The sequence below is a fragment of the Bos grunniens genome, chromosome 18 (genome assembly GCF_055505025.1).
Source record: "Bos grunniens cultivar Pamir isolate PY7600 chromosome 18, Bosgru_T2T1.0, whole genome shotgun sequence".
NCBI classification, from domain to species: Eukaryota; Metazoa; Chordata; class Mammalia; order Artiodactyla; family Bovidae; genus Bos; species Bos grunniens.
This window is the reverse complement of record NC_141182.1, coordinates 44432287-44446575: the sequence shown is the minus strand read 5'-3', so window position 1 is coordinate 44446575 and position 14289 is coordinate 44432287. Positions and strand designations below refer to the sequence as shown.

General features: G+C 47.3%; 1 long non-coding RNA gene across 2 annotated transcripts; it reads left to right on the top strand.

The window, feature by feature from the left end:
• The first annotated feature begins 484 nt into the window (after nucleotides 1–484).
• LOC147353602 (uncharacterized) lies at nucleotides 485–13926 on the top strand. 2 transcript variants are annotated; one of them, XR_015145755.1, is made up of 5 exons: nucleotides 485–825; nucleotides 3081–3357; nucleotides 4175–4266; nucleotides 9314–9409; nucleotides 12313–13926. It is a non-coding gene; the product is annotated as an uncharacterized LOC147353602 (long non-coding RNA). The 2 variants fall into 2 exon arrangements; XR_015145754.1 differs by having other exon boundaries at nucleotides 758–1712.
• The last annotated feature ends 363 nt before the right edge of the window (nucleotides 13927–14289 follow it).

The following is a 14289-nucleotide window of genomic DNA, read 5'->3' as shown; positions in this document are numbered from 1 at the left end:
CTGAAAGGGCTGTTTTCTGTCTAGTTTTCCGTTCTCACAGAGGGCGTGTAAAACGCCTGGATGCCCGACCTCGTGCGTCACTGTGTCCCTAGGGGAGCTGCAGCAGAAAGGGGGGGGGGGGGGGGAGTGAGGGGGTGGGGCTGGTGTGGGTAGCGGGGAAGGGGGCGATCTTACCCAACAGTAAAGGCAGAGACGAGGCCCCAGAGGAGGCCGTGCTTTGTCCCGGCTCAGCAGGGCCGCAGCCTGAACAGGCGCCGGCCTCGCTCGTGCCCTGACGCCCCTGGAGCGAAACTGGAGGCCCTGGGCGCGCCAGCTGACCAGATGGCCTGAGCTGCAAACCCCAGAGACCCCGGGCGGGTTCTGGCAGCCCCCAGACCCGGGCCTGGGTCTCGCCGCCACAAGGCTCAGCTCAGCCCGAGCGCCCCCATTAGGAGGTGCGGCCCACGGAGGTGGCGTGACTGGGCCGGCCGGATAGCCCCACCCGGAGCCCAGAGGCGCGGCGCCCGCGGCCCACGCGGGGCGGGCGGGACGGGGGTCGTCCGCTGGCGTGCCCGCGGGCTTTCACCCGCAAAGCAGCCGTCCGAGGTTCCGGTCTCCGCCTGGGGTCGCCTGAGTACTGCGTCTACCAGGGCTCCTCCGGAGGGCGTGGGGGAAGGGGGAAGAAGCAGCTGCGCCACGGCTGCTTGCGGCCTGTGCCCAAGGCGGGGTCGGTTTCTAGGCAACGAGGCCCTTGCACGGGTCGCGCCCTCCCTCTTCTGGGTCGGTCTCCCCTCCCCCATTGAAGCTCTGCAGAGTCAGAGCCCCGGGACCCAAGGCGGAGCCCAGGTGTGGCCTGGGGGCCTGGGGGTGTGGAGCCCGACGGGCGTGGGAGTGGGTGACTCCAGGGCTGCCCAGCTGCCGGCCGGAGTTTCTCCGACTTCGGTGGGGCTGCGCTGGGGGCTGGGGACCCGGACGGCCCGAGGCGGGGGCGACAAGTCTGTTTCCTCCCGGTCTCCGCCTGCGCCGGCTGAAACGAGTCTTTCCGGTGGGGCTGCCCAGCCGGGTCCGCCCCGCCCGGCCTCCCGGAACCCGCTCGGAGACGTGAACGACCCCGCCCGGGCCGAGGGCGCGAGGAGGAGGGTGGGTGGAGCGGCTGGAGAGGCAAGAGCCCGGGTCCTGGGTTCTAGCGAGCTCTGGAGCCCCTCTTTCTGATCCGGTGGCTCCCCAAGGGCACCCTGACCGAAGGTTTATGTTGAAGCTTCCTGGGTGATTCTGCGAATCAAGGCTGCGAATAAAGTAACCTTATTACTTTACAACTGGGGAAACTGAGGCACACACTGTGCCAAGGTCTTACCGTAAGTTAGCCAACCACAAGGAAGCCAAGGGAAAGCCTACAAGGAGAGACCCCACGAAGGCCAGGATTTTTCCCAGGGCCTGAGTCCTGAGGGATTGGAGTAGAAGAGGCAGGCAGGGACGCAGGAAGGTCTGGGCACGCTGCCCTGACAGGTTCGCAGGATCACCGCGGCGGTCCCCAGCCTCACGAAATTAATGAGGAAGAGGCCTTTCTTTCCTCAGTCGAGGAGTAGAGGTTCCGCTTAACCTCTGCAGACAGTAAGACAGCGACCACTCTCCTCCCAGCCTGGCGCCAGCATGAACCCGAGGGCATGTCAGCAGGAGCCAGGAACTGGAGGCGAAGCATCCTTCATTTCCTCTGCGGCAGTGGAACGAGTGAGGTCTCTGATTGCCAGAGTCTTGTTTTTTTCAAAATTGCAGCATGCTGAGACCGAAAGCGGGGTACCCTGGAGGATTCTTTTATATGCTCAACCTTGAGTCAGACTTGCAATCAGCATTTGATCAAGAAACTTGGTCAGTTTCTCAAAATGCAGAATCAATCGCCGGTTTTACTTTTTTGCTTGGCATTTCCTTGGGTTAGTCTCGGTTCTGAGGATGAAAGATTATAAACTATTGTCTTAAATTCTACCCTGATTAGCATCTTTCCTCCATCCAGGATTTCCCTGGAGCCAGATATTTGCAGCTTCAGGATTATGACTTTTTTAAAATATAAATTTGATGAATTTTTATCCATTCCCCAAATTAGAAACTCCCTTAATTACAGGAGAAAACATTTTCAAAGAGAAAAGGTAGACTTTTAGAGCAAGCCCAGGAGCAATGCTTCTAAAGAAAATCTCAGGGCAGGCAGGTCCTCAGAACCAAGTGAGATGGTCTTTCTGCAGCTGTCAGGCCCACCGTCTTTCAGTTAGTTCTTGACTAAAAAATAAAGAATAAATGAAGGTTTCCTTGAAGCTGTTCATTCTCCTGCAGAGGATTCTACTTTGAGAGAAAGCATGGTGTTGGTTCAAATTCTTTTAAAACTGGGCTTGGGTGGCCAGATGGTAGATGGGGGGAAATTTCGCTTTGTGAAAGTATTTCCAGCTAATAAATGAAGAAAGAATTATAGACAGAACATCACCATTTTGTATTCTTAATGAATGGTTAGATCTAGGCATGATCAGCTATGACTACTAAGTCTTGAAAAGAGCACATGATGTGCTAATGAAAAAACTCATCACCAGCTATGAAATCATCTTGATACTCCTTACAACCCTGCCCTCACACAAATCAAAGCAGCATCTGATCAAGAGTCATCTAGATCAACAACACTGTGGAACATAATCAAAATGATCTACATCTTGTGAAACTATAAATGGCCCAGTTCTTTAATAATAATTGTGTAGAAAATATTGCATTTAGATTCTAAATTGGATAAATGAAAGGAAAAATTGACATTCATAGGACACTTGTAAATTTGAACACTACTGGGTATTGGATATTTAAAAAGTATTATTACATTATATCAGATGGATAATATCATGGTTATATTTTTAAGTATTTACAAACATTTAAACATTTTCAATGTATGTTGAAATTTGGAAATGCAGTACTAAAATACAGATGAAATGATATGAAATCTGGAATTTATTTCTAAATAATCTTATGTAGAAATAAGAAAAAGTAAGTGTTGGAAACAGGGTTGAACATTAGTAATGAGTATATGGTGGTTCATTTTATTATTCTTTTTTTTATGTTTTACTTTTTGCAAGGTATTCTCAAACTTGGGAACCAGCCTTGTAGCCTGACAAAATTACCTGGGATGGAGCTCAGGACGACTGGCCCTTGTCTTGCTCTGTGACTGTACATGTCACTTCTCACTTGTCCATTCAAAAAAAACTCTGGAGAACCTCCTGTCTGCTTGGGCTTCTAAATCATGGCATCTGCCAAATAGAAGCATGGAAGGCTTTGCAAAAGAATTGACATTTGATATGGATTCTGACAGAAGAAAAGGAGTTCCCTGGGTGGCATCAGTTCATCTTCTATAAGGTAAGGTGGTTAGACTAGGTCTACATCCATTTAATCCTAATAGATTCTGGGGTTTTAATGTGCCGGTAACCAATTTTTTTCTTCTCTGGGTGTCCCTCCAGGGAGTTGAGCGACACCCCCCCCCACCTCCCACCCGCTCCACACTGTGTACTTCTTGTCATCATCCTTTATGTTGTTAGCTGAGACAATCCAAACGTGAGTCCCCTAGTTGTGTTTGAAGGCCAAAGCATCATCATATTAACCAGTCTATAACCTTCTTTGGGAATGGTCTCTTGGACTCCTAGATTTATTTCTGTCTATCTGGTTCCCAAGGCATTTCACTTAGTAACTTTAGCTATACCAAGGCTCAGCCTTGGTGGTAAAGCCCATTTGCTCCTCAAAACATGGGTGCCTATAGTGAATACTCTCTGCCTTCCCAACTGTTCTTAACCTCCCTCTCTTCCTGTAGGACATGCAGTTTAATATACAGCATGCAGCCTGGCCTTCAGGTTAATTGTTCATGCTGATACTCTGCCAAAACAGGTCACACTTTGTGCTTTGATGGCCTTTTCACCCATGTGACATGAACCATCTGTTGGGGCAAAGCTTAAAACACTAGTTGCCATTTAGCAAGTAGTTGGAAGTATCACGTCTTTACTCCATTATGGAGAATTATTCTCTTTTCATCTTCTTGGTTTTGTGGATGTTTGTACTTTAAAAGGACAATTTCTGAAACTCTTGGAGAAGTAAGATATGACTATTTAAATTTGGTTGCTCCGTGTTTGTTGAATGAGTTTGCCTGGGCTATGATGCTGAATCAAATATGCTGTTTTTTTAGGGACCTGGCAGCATCTAGCAGTGTGATCCAGAGCCTGGTGGAGGGCTGGGAATGCTAGCAGCTCCTCTAATTTTTACTGCTGTAAACCAAAGGTACACTTCACTGTGGGAAAATATTGGGAAATTAGCTATGATATATTGTATGTTTCCAGTGACTGCTCAAAAGCTTCTTATACTAATTTAATTAGAATAATTTACCTTAATAGGAAACTATAATTTTCTACTTTTTCCAATCGGTTGAACCAATTTGTATTTTTTTTACCCACCCAGATGGAATTTATTACACCAAAGCTAATAACCTAAACCTTAATTTTTGTGCTAGCCATCATTATAACTGAGGAATTATGCTATAAGAATAGTTGAGACCTCTGCTTCTGGCTCTGGAACACCAGGCTAGATCAAACTAAACTTCCTACCTCAAACAAGTAAAACAGCTGGATAATTTAGTGAATATATCTGACAGTGAGAACCTGAGAGGGCAAGATCCTAGAGAGAATGGAAACATAGGAAGGTGAGCCTGACATTTGACATTTGTCTAAGCTATGTCTAAAATATGTCTAAAATATGCCAGAGTCTGGGTGGTTTAAACAGTAGACATTTCTTTCTCACAGTTATAGAGGCTGAAAGTCTAAGATCAAGGTGTCAGCAGATTTGGTTCTTGGTGATGGCTGCCTGGCAGATTGCCACCTTCTCTCTGTGTCTGTCTTCACATGGCAGAGAGAGAGCTCTGGTGTCTCTTCTTCATCCTACAAGAGCACTAATCCCATCATAGAGGCTACACCCTACACCTGACCCAACCTAAACCTGATTACCTTCCCAAGGCTTCACTTCCTTATATGAGCACTTTGAGGGCCAGGGCTTCAGTATATGAATGGGGGAGGCACAAATATTCAGTATATAACAGCACTGTTATTCCCCTTAAGACATCTCTAAGAACAGTGATTTCAATGCTAAGAAGTTGAGAAAAGCTTTGGCAATCTCATAGAGACCCTGCTAATATCCTGGGCTTTTGGTTAGGACTTCTGAAAGGTCTCTTCCCTGGTGGCTCAGACAGTAAAGCGTCTACCTACAATGCGGGAGACCCAGGTTCAATCCCTGGGTCAGGAAGATCTCCTGGAGAAGGAAATGGCAACCCACTCCAGTATTCTTGCCTGGAAAATCCCATGGATGGTGGAACCTGGTAGGCTACAGTCCATGGGTTGCAAAGAGTCGGACACAACTGAGTGACTTCACTTCACTCTGAAAGGTTACACCAGTAGGAAGGGCAAATCACAAAAGGACCAACTCAACTCTCACAAAGGTTCAGCTTTGACTCAAACTAGGTTAAGATGGTCTGCCTCTATACTAACTGCATTACAAAAGCAAAAGAAAATCTCTGGAGAAAGATAGCATTACCTACAAAACTACATTTGTTCTACAACTTTTCATATACAACATGTTGCAGTTGATCAAAATGTATTAGGCATACTAGGAGATAAGACCAAGTCACCTTTAACCAAGAGAAGAAATAGATAATATAAACTGATTCACAGAAATCCAGTTATTGGAGTTATCAGATATAGACATGTATTGATAGAATAACCTCTGATCAATACATTTCAGGAGATAAAGACAAAATGGAAAATTCCAACAGGAAATGTGTGTATATATATATATAAAGAATAGATGGAAATTTTACAAGAGAGAGAATGTAATTAAAAATAAGAACATATTAGATGAGTTCAAAGTAGATTAGACAGATGAAGAGAGGTGAACTGGAAGAAAGAAAATGATCTTAAATGAATCACCAAGAGATAAAAGAGTGGAAAATACAGAAAGAGTGTATCATATTTTGGACATAGTAAAAGGTTTTAGCAAAATTGTAACTGAAGTCCCAGAAAATGACAGGGAGAGAGAGAATTGAACAGAGCAATTTTTGAATAGATAATGGCCAGAAATTTTCCAAAATTGATAAAATACATAAATCCACAGATTCAAGAATCCCTTTAGAGCCCTGTGAGTGAGTGAAAGTCACTTAGTCACATCCAGCTCTTTGCGACCCCATGGACTGTTGTCCATGGAATTCTCCAGACCAGAATACTGGAGGGGGTAGCTGTTCCCTTCTGCAGGGGATCTTCCCAACCCAGGGATCAAACCTAGGTCTCCCACATTGCAGGCATATTCTTTACCAGCTGAGCCACAAGAGAAGCCCAGGAATACTGGAGTGGGTACCCTAACTTCTCCAGCAGATCTTCCCGCCCCAGGAATCAAACCGGAGTCTCCTGCATTGCAGGTGGATTCTTCATCAGCTGAGCTACCAGGGAAGCCTTTAGAGCCCTAAGCAGTGTAAATTCAAAAAAAAAAAAATCACATCTAGACACATCCGAGTCAAACTACCAAAAATCAAAGAACAACACACTATGCAAACAAGGACTAAAGAGATTGTTGAGAGGCAGAAAGATAAATATTTCTGTGACCACACAAATTTGGCACTGTCAGTAATAATTCATGGAAAATGTATTTTTCTGATTCTTATTGGATCAAACAATTGGATCAAACTATCTTATTGATTGTTTTCATGTCTTTGAAGCTAGCATTTTCTTAAAGAAGGATCACACTCTGTTTTACCCACATGCCACCCATACTCCAAGAGTCAGGTGCCAAGAGCTTCCTGCTAGCCTGAAAACCATGCCATTGAGTCTGGCAGTCGGCATGTGTATAGTGTATAAATACTCATAGCTCTCTTTCTGTTCACCCCAAGTTTGCTGAGCTTTGCCAAAGGTCAGGTTCAGTGTTGGGCAGTGCCTGTCCTCAGTTCAGTTTAGTTCAGTCACTCAGTTGTGTCCAACTCTGCAACCCCATGAATCGCAGTATGCCAGGCCTCCCTGTCCATCACCAACTCCCAGAGTTCACTCAAACTCATGTCCATCGAGTCGGTGATGCCATCCAGCCATCTCATCCTCTGTCGTCCCCTTCTCCTCCTGCCCCCAATCCCTCCCAGCATCAGAGTCTTTTCCAATGAGTCAGCTCTTCGCATGAGGTGGCCAAAGTATTGGAGTTTCAGCTTTAGCATCAGTCCTTCTAATCAACACCCAGGACTAATCTCCTTTAGAATGGACTGCTTGGATCTGCTTGCAGTCCAAGGGACTCTCAAGGGTCTTCTCTAACACCACAGTTCAAAAGCATCAATTCTTCAGTGTTCCACTTTCTTCACAGTCCAACTCTCACATCCATACATGATCACTGGAAAAACCATAGCCTTGACTAGACAGACCTTTGTTGGCCAAGTAGTGTCTCTGCTTTTTGATATGCTATCTAGGTTGGTCATAACTTTCCTTTCAAGGAGTAAGCATCTTTTAACTTCATGGCTGCAATCCTGCCTAGTGGAGCTCAAAACTTGAGAGAGAGAGAGAGGCAGGCATGGATGGGACCCCACATCTCTGAGTGTGCGCTGTACTTAAGACACAGGAGCCCAGTGAGAGAGGGACTCATTCTTTCTGCAGAGTTCCTTTCTCAAATATTCATTGAGCACCTATTATGTGCCAGACTCATTAACATGTTTTTTTTTCCCCCTTGTCTTATTTTTTTCTGAACTAAGACCCATAGTCTTTCCAAAAAAAACTATGACTTTTTTTTTTTTTTGGCTGTGCCATGTGGCATGCAGGATCGAAACTATGCTGGGGTTGAACCTGTGCCCCCTGCTTTGAAAGCACAAAGCCCTAGCCCCTGGATGGACATCATTTTTTTTAAAGGGGAAGATTTTTCTCCCCAGTCAGTGAGTTTTGTGAAATACCTATAAAATTAACAGCAAACAGGTAAACACAAGAGGCCAAGGTAGGGAAAAGGGGAAGAGGAAGGCAAATAACCCTTACAGAACCTCCACTGTTTATTCTCTCATTGATCCCCATGATAACCAAATGTGGGAAGTGTGGGTACACTTTATAGGTTGGAAATTCAGGCACAGAGAGGTTGAGTAACTTGTCCCAAGGCCCCAGCTTACAAATTGAGTAGCTGGTCTATAGACGCCAAGCCTTTTGACTCTGGGTCCAGTGTTCTTCCTACACAAGGCAACTGAGTAGTAGGTGTCCTGGAGACCTTCTTTTTCACTCATGGATCCCCTGGGCTTGGGGCTGGTATTTGTGAGGCAATGTGAGGAGTCTGAGGGAACACATTTCATCCTCCTTGTCTGCTCTGCTGATGGGTTGAAATGCCTAGAAGTCCCAGATGGGGTTGGAGTCTGGTGCCTCCTCCACCCACCGCTCACCCCATTGGCCTTCCTGTCTTTGGGACTTAGCATCAGCATGTCATCTTCTGACAGGTAGAGAGATAGAGCAACTGAAGGTGAATAAAGGCTTTTGTCTTTGTGGATGATCCTCTCATCATCAGGGGGGTCCTAGCATTTTCTTGACAGTTTCTAGAGGGTCCTTTACTTATTTAGAACTGGCATCTGCATCTGGCTCTTGTGCAAGATGTTCACCTAGTCCTTTTGGCCAACAGTGTAGCTTCAAAACCAGACCAGAGAAAAATGAAGAAAAGACCATTCATAGGTGTCGTAGTCTTCTCGGGCTGCCTTAATAAAATACCATAGATTGGATGGCTTAAACAATAGAAACTGATTTTCTCAAAATTTTGGAGGGTAGAAGTCTGAGATCAAGATACCTGTATGGACAGGCTCTGAGCTCTCTTTCTGGCTTGCAGAGGACTGCCTTCTAACTGTGTCCTCATATGGCATAAAGAGTGAGCTCACTGGAATTGTAATAAGCCACTAATCCCATCATGGGAGCCCCACCCTCATGATGTCATCTAACCTAATTACCTCTCAAAGCCTCCGTCTCTGAGTACTATCTCATGAGAGGTTAGAGCTTCAACATATAAATTTCTGTGTACATCCTAAGTCGCTTCAGTTGTGCCTGACTCTGTATGACCCCATGGGCTGTAGCCCACCAGGCTCCTCCACCCATGGGATTCTCCAGGCAAGAATACTGGAGTGGGTTGCCATGTGTAAATTTGGAGGGGACACAATTCAGCCCATAGACATTGGTTTTTCCTTCAAGCAAATCTCGTCATCTCTTACCAGGGTAATGGGCATATTATGATTCCAAAAGGGTAGCAAGTAAGAGCCACTGCCCTGATGTTTGTTCTTTAACATTTGTCTTTTCAGGGGTCCCTTTGGCAGTTTCATAGTCAGGTTTCAGGAGAGACCAGTTTCCCATACTGAGAAAAAAGACCCCAAGGAGGCTATATGCAAGTTCTCTGAGTGAGTTTTGGTGGGGGGTGGGTGGGAACCAGATGTCCCAGGTGGTATTGAGCATGTGTCTAGACACCTGGAGACCTAAGGGAGGTGACTGCTGCTCCCATCTGAAGGTCAGGTCATTAAGTGGCCTTTACACATTTTATAGCTTTCCCAATTAATTGTTTTTAAATCTCTGAAGTTTGAACCTTATAGGTTCAGCTGCTGAAAACAAAGATGCTGTAGAGGCTGTTGCCCTATTTTTCTTTGGATGGTCTGTCTCTGTGCCCCAAACTCACTCCCACTGATCCTCAGAAGAATCTATTTACTAGATCTTCCTTTTGGGGACCTGGTCCCCTTGTTTCTGGTAGGACCTCATGCTGTGTGCTCTAGGGTTCCGAGCGAAGGTTTTGACGCCCAGCCCAGCCCTCTTTCAGGTTCTGGGCCTGCACCAGAAGTCTGAGTGGGGTGTCCAAGCCTCAGTGCTCCTACCAGGCTGAGGACTCCTGCTGCTTGGCCTGTGGCCACTTCTGGCCAGCCTGGACCTAAGCTTTTCCCTGGACTGGACTCTGGTCTCTGCTTCTGATCGGCGACACCCTCTCCCAGTTTCCCGGTGCCCTTGAAAACCACTGCTGACCTTTCATGGCTTCCCTGGTGACCCTTCTGCACACACACCCCTGTCCCTAGCACGTGAGCAACTGTCCTGGGTCTTCCTGGGGCCTGTTCCCTCCCTCCTCGCCCTTTGAGGGTGCCCCTGACCATACCTGCCAAGTGGCTTGTCAGGAGGCTGGTGACACCTCCAGGGAGGGCAGTCTAGGGGCAGGGGGCAGGGGACTTCAGCAAAGCTGGTGGGTCTGGATTGCTCTGCTGTGACCTAGAAACAGGGCTTTACAGAATTGCCCTGTACTACGTGCTCTCCACACCCCTGGAAGTTTGGCAGCGGGAGGATGGATTCATGCACAGTTTAGTAACAAAAAGCAGCACTTCCCATTTTGACTGCTCAGGGTTGACAACGTGGCAGCAATACAACTGGATCAAGCTGGCCCGTGTCGGGAGGCACTCGGGGCAAGAACAAGGCCTTCACGTGTGCTCTCTTATTTAGCTCTCACATCTACCCCTGGGGGATGTATGGATCAAGCTGGCCCGTGTCAGGAGGTACTCAGGGCAAGAACAAGGACTTCACGTGAGCTCTCTTATTTAGCTCTCACAACTACCCCTGGGGGAGGTGGTTTCTCTGAAAACATAAGACTCAGAGAAGTTAGGTACCTTGGCCACGGTCACACAGCACATCTATGACAGGGTATGATTTTAAACCATACCCACCGAGGCCCAGGCTCACAAGGCGCGAGGCTGGAATGAGCACCTTCTGTTGCTCCACACACAGAGCAGCCTCAGGATAGGGGTGGGCAACTGATATTTCCAAAGATACTTAGTCTTTTCTTCTTTGAAAAAGTACGCCACTATGCAAGTCTTCAAATATGACTGTGCTTCACTACTTGCTAGACAGACCTGGATAAATGCAGAGCGTGCAGGATAAAGGGCCGCAGCGGTGGGTGCCTTGGCAGCTAATAAACCAGTTGGGAGGTACTGTTCTCACCCTGCCCCGTGCCTGGAGCTGCCCCGAGCTCCACTCCAGAGGGCAAGACTCTGCCTTGATGCTTGTCAGGGCTGTGCCCACGCACAGCTCTGGGTAAACCTTTGCCTTCACCCAAGTGACCGTGTGTCCCAAGGGATACATTTATGCTAAATAGCACCTTCTGAGATCCTGCTCCCTCCTGAAGGAATGATACCCAGTTTCAGAGAATCCAGAGGAGGGCCTCGTGGCCAGGCCCTTACTGGGATAGAGTAGAAATCTCCACTCAGCTGCCACTGGACCCAACTCGCCCCTCCCTCCCTCGACTGCCCCAAAGCTCTTTTCTGCAGAGAGGGCCCCACATCCCAAGCCCTCTGACCGCTGGCAGCCACATCTAACCAGCCACCACTCCCAGCTTCCTAGTCACCCCCACACTGGGAGTCGGGCCAGGCTTGCAGGCAGCGTCTGGCCTGACGAGGTGGTGGCCGGGGGTGGTGGCTATGTCTGATTGAAGTCCCCATTTCCCTCCTACAAAGGCAGCATAATTAATCAGGCAGTAATGAATTCAGGTACCCCCGGCTTGTCACCTCAAGAGATAGGCTCTCTGAGAGCACTGGAATTCACAAGAGGCAATCAGGTCACCATTATGATTTTTTAGTATTAAATGTTAAGAGGAAGATGTATTGGAATTTGACCAAAATTTTGTCTGTTTACCTTTGAGAACCCCTCGCCCATTTTCTTTCTTTCTATTATTTATTTATAATTTACTTTGGGCCATTCTGGGTCTTTGTTGCTGTGTGTGGGCTTTCTCTAGTTGCGGTGAGTGGGAGTTGCTCTTCTTCATTGCAGTGCACGGGCTCCTCATTGCGGGGGCTGCTCCTGTGGTGGAGCATGGACTCTAGGCTCGAGGGCTTCAGAAGTTGTGGTGCACTGGATTCGTTGCCCCACAGTATGTGGGACCTTAGTTCCAGATCAGGGATCAAACCTGTGTCCTCAGCATTGGCCGGCATATTCTTAACCACTGGACCATCTAGGAAGTCCCCTGACCCATTTTCTTTCTCTCTTCCTTTGGCTCGTGGAGCTGGGGCACTTGGGGTGGGTGGTCCTCTGGCTGACTCTGATCCTCCACCTGAGGTTTTCTCAGTTCAAGGATGACTGTCCCCTTGTGTCCCTGTTATTCAGCATCCTCTCATGTGAGGCCTTGGGGAAGGGGAGGCGGGTGTTCCCCTCACTGAGAATTCAGGCTCCCCAGTGCTCTGCCACCAGGGCTCTGGAGATGGACCAAGTGGGCAAAGGTGTTGGGAGGGCTGTGGGATGCTGTGACTGGGCCCTGATTACACTGACCTGTACTCTTCAGCTTCCAGGAGCAGCCAGCCCAGGAGCACAGTGGGGCTATCAGCAAAGCAGGGATGCTGATCCAAGTTCAAATCCCAGTCTTCCCAGGGCCACACTGGGAGCTTTGGAGAAAATTGCAGAAGTTGGAGTTGGCATCCGTCAACGTAGTGGGATGAAACAAAGTGGCAGTCGTGGGCCACCTTGCATATGGCCTGCACACAGTAGGCCCTCAGCTAGTGAAGGCTTCTGCAGGTGGGGCCCATGGAGCCCCAGGCTTTGGGCTGAGGGAGGCCCAGGCCTAGCCCATTAGAGGCTGCTGAGCTCCACATGGAAACCCCAGCTGGCTGTGGGGCCCAAGGTGTAGTGTGGTGAAGTGGCTTCTGGTCAGTGCCAGCGCACGTCCCTACCAGATTTAGGACCAGTGGCCCCCCAGTGCCATGAGAATACTGTGAAAGCTTCCCAGAGGAGGTGCTATTTGATCCCCTTTAAAGGAATACATCAAAGCCCTACAGGTTGGCCCAAAGCTGCTGTGTCCCTGTAGACAGTGGATAAGTAACTTGAAATTCCCTGTGTCCCAAGCACCTGCTGTGTGCTCAATCAGGAAAGCAAGTGATAAGCCGAAAAGACAAGCTGCTCAAATGGGCAAAGAATATGAGTAGGTATGAATAGGTATATGAATATGAATAGGTTCACCAAAGAGGCATGGAAAGTGGCTCGGAAATTGATTTTTAAAAAGAATGCTCAGTCCTGCCAAACCTGAAGGGAGATGCAACTTAAGTCAAGTAGTGTGTGTGTGTATATATATATATATATATATATATATATACACACACACTGGAATAGTACTCAGCCAGAAAAAGAGAATGAAATAGGGTTTCCCTGGTGGCTCAGTGGTAAAGAATCTGCCAATGCAGGAGACATGGGTTTGATCCCTAATCTGGGAAGATCCCACATGCCAAGAAGCAACCAAGCCGCATGAGCCATAGCTATTGAATCTATGCTCTAGAGCCTGGGAGCCACAAGTACTGAACCCAGAGCCACAACTACTGAACCTGTGTGCCTCAACTACTAAAGCCCATGCACCCCAGAGCCCACATTCAGCAACAGGAGAAGCCACTGCAATGAGAAGCCTGCACACCACCACTACAGAAAAGCCCTCATAGCAGCGAAGACCCGGCACAGCCAGAAGTGAATAAATAGAATTATTTTTTAAATAAAATGAAGTAACGCTCTCTGCAGCAACGTGGATGGACCTAGAGATTATCATAGGAAGTGAAGTAAGCTAGACAGAGAACGACAAATATCATATGATACCATTTATATGTGGAAACTACAGAAATGATACAAATGAACTTATTTACAGAACAGGAACAGCCTCACAGACTTGGAAAACAAACTTATGGTTACCAAAGGGGCAAGATGGGCAGGGGAGGAATAAATTAGGAATTTGGCATTAACATACTGCTGCTATGTAAAATAGATAATCAACAGGGACCTGCTGTCTAGAACACAGAACTATACTTAATATTCTGTAGTAACCTATATGAAAGAATATTGAAATCTGAATAAGAATGAATATGTGTATAAATGAATCACTTTGCTGTACACCTGAAACTAACACAACATTGTAACTCAACTGTTGTTGTTTAGCCACTCGTTTGTGTCCGACTCTTCTTCGGCTCTATGGACTGTATCCTTTCAGGCTCCTCTGTCCATGGGGTTTTCCAGGCAAGAATACTGGGGTGGTTACCATTCCCTTCTCTAGGGAATCTTCCCAACCCAGGGATAAACCTGAGTCTCCTGTTTTGCAGGCAGATCCTTTACTGCTGAGCCACTGGGGAAGTCCAAAACAACTGCACTCTAACAAAAAATTAAATTTGAAAAATGAGGTAGCATTTCTCACTCATCAGATGTATAAAAATTTACATGTCTGATAGTATCAGGTACTAGTGAGAATGTCAGGATAGTGCTCTCAGAGCTACCTATTGGTGCAACTGTT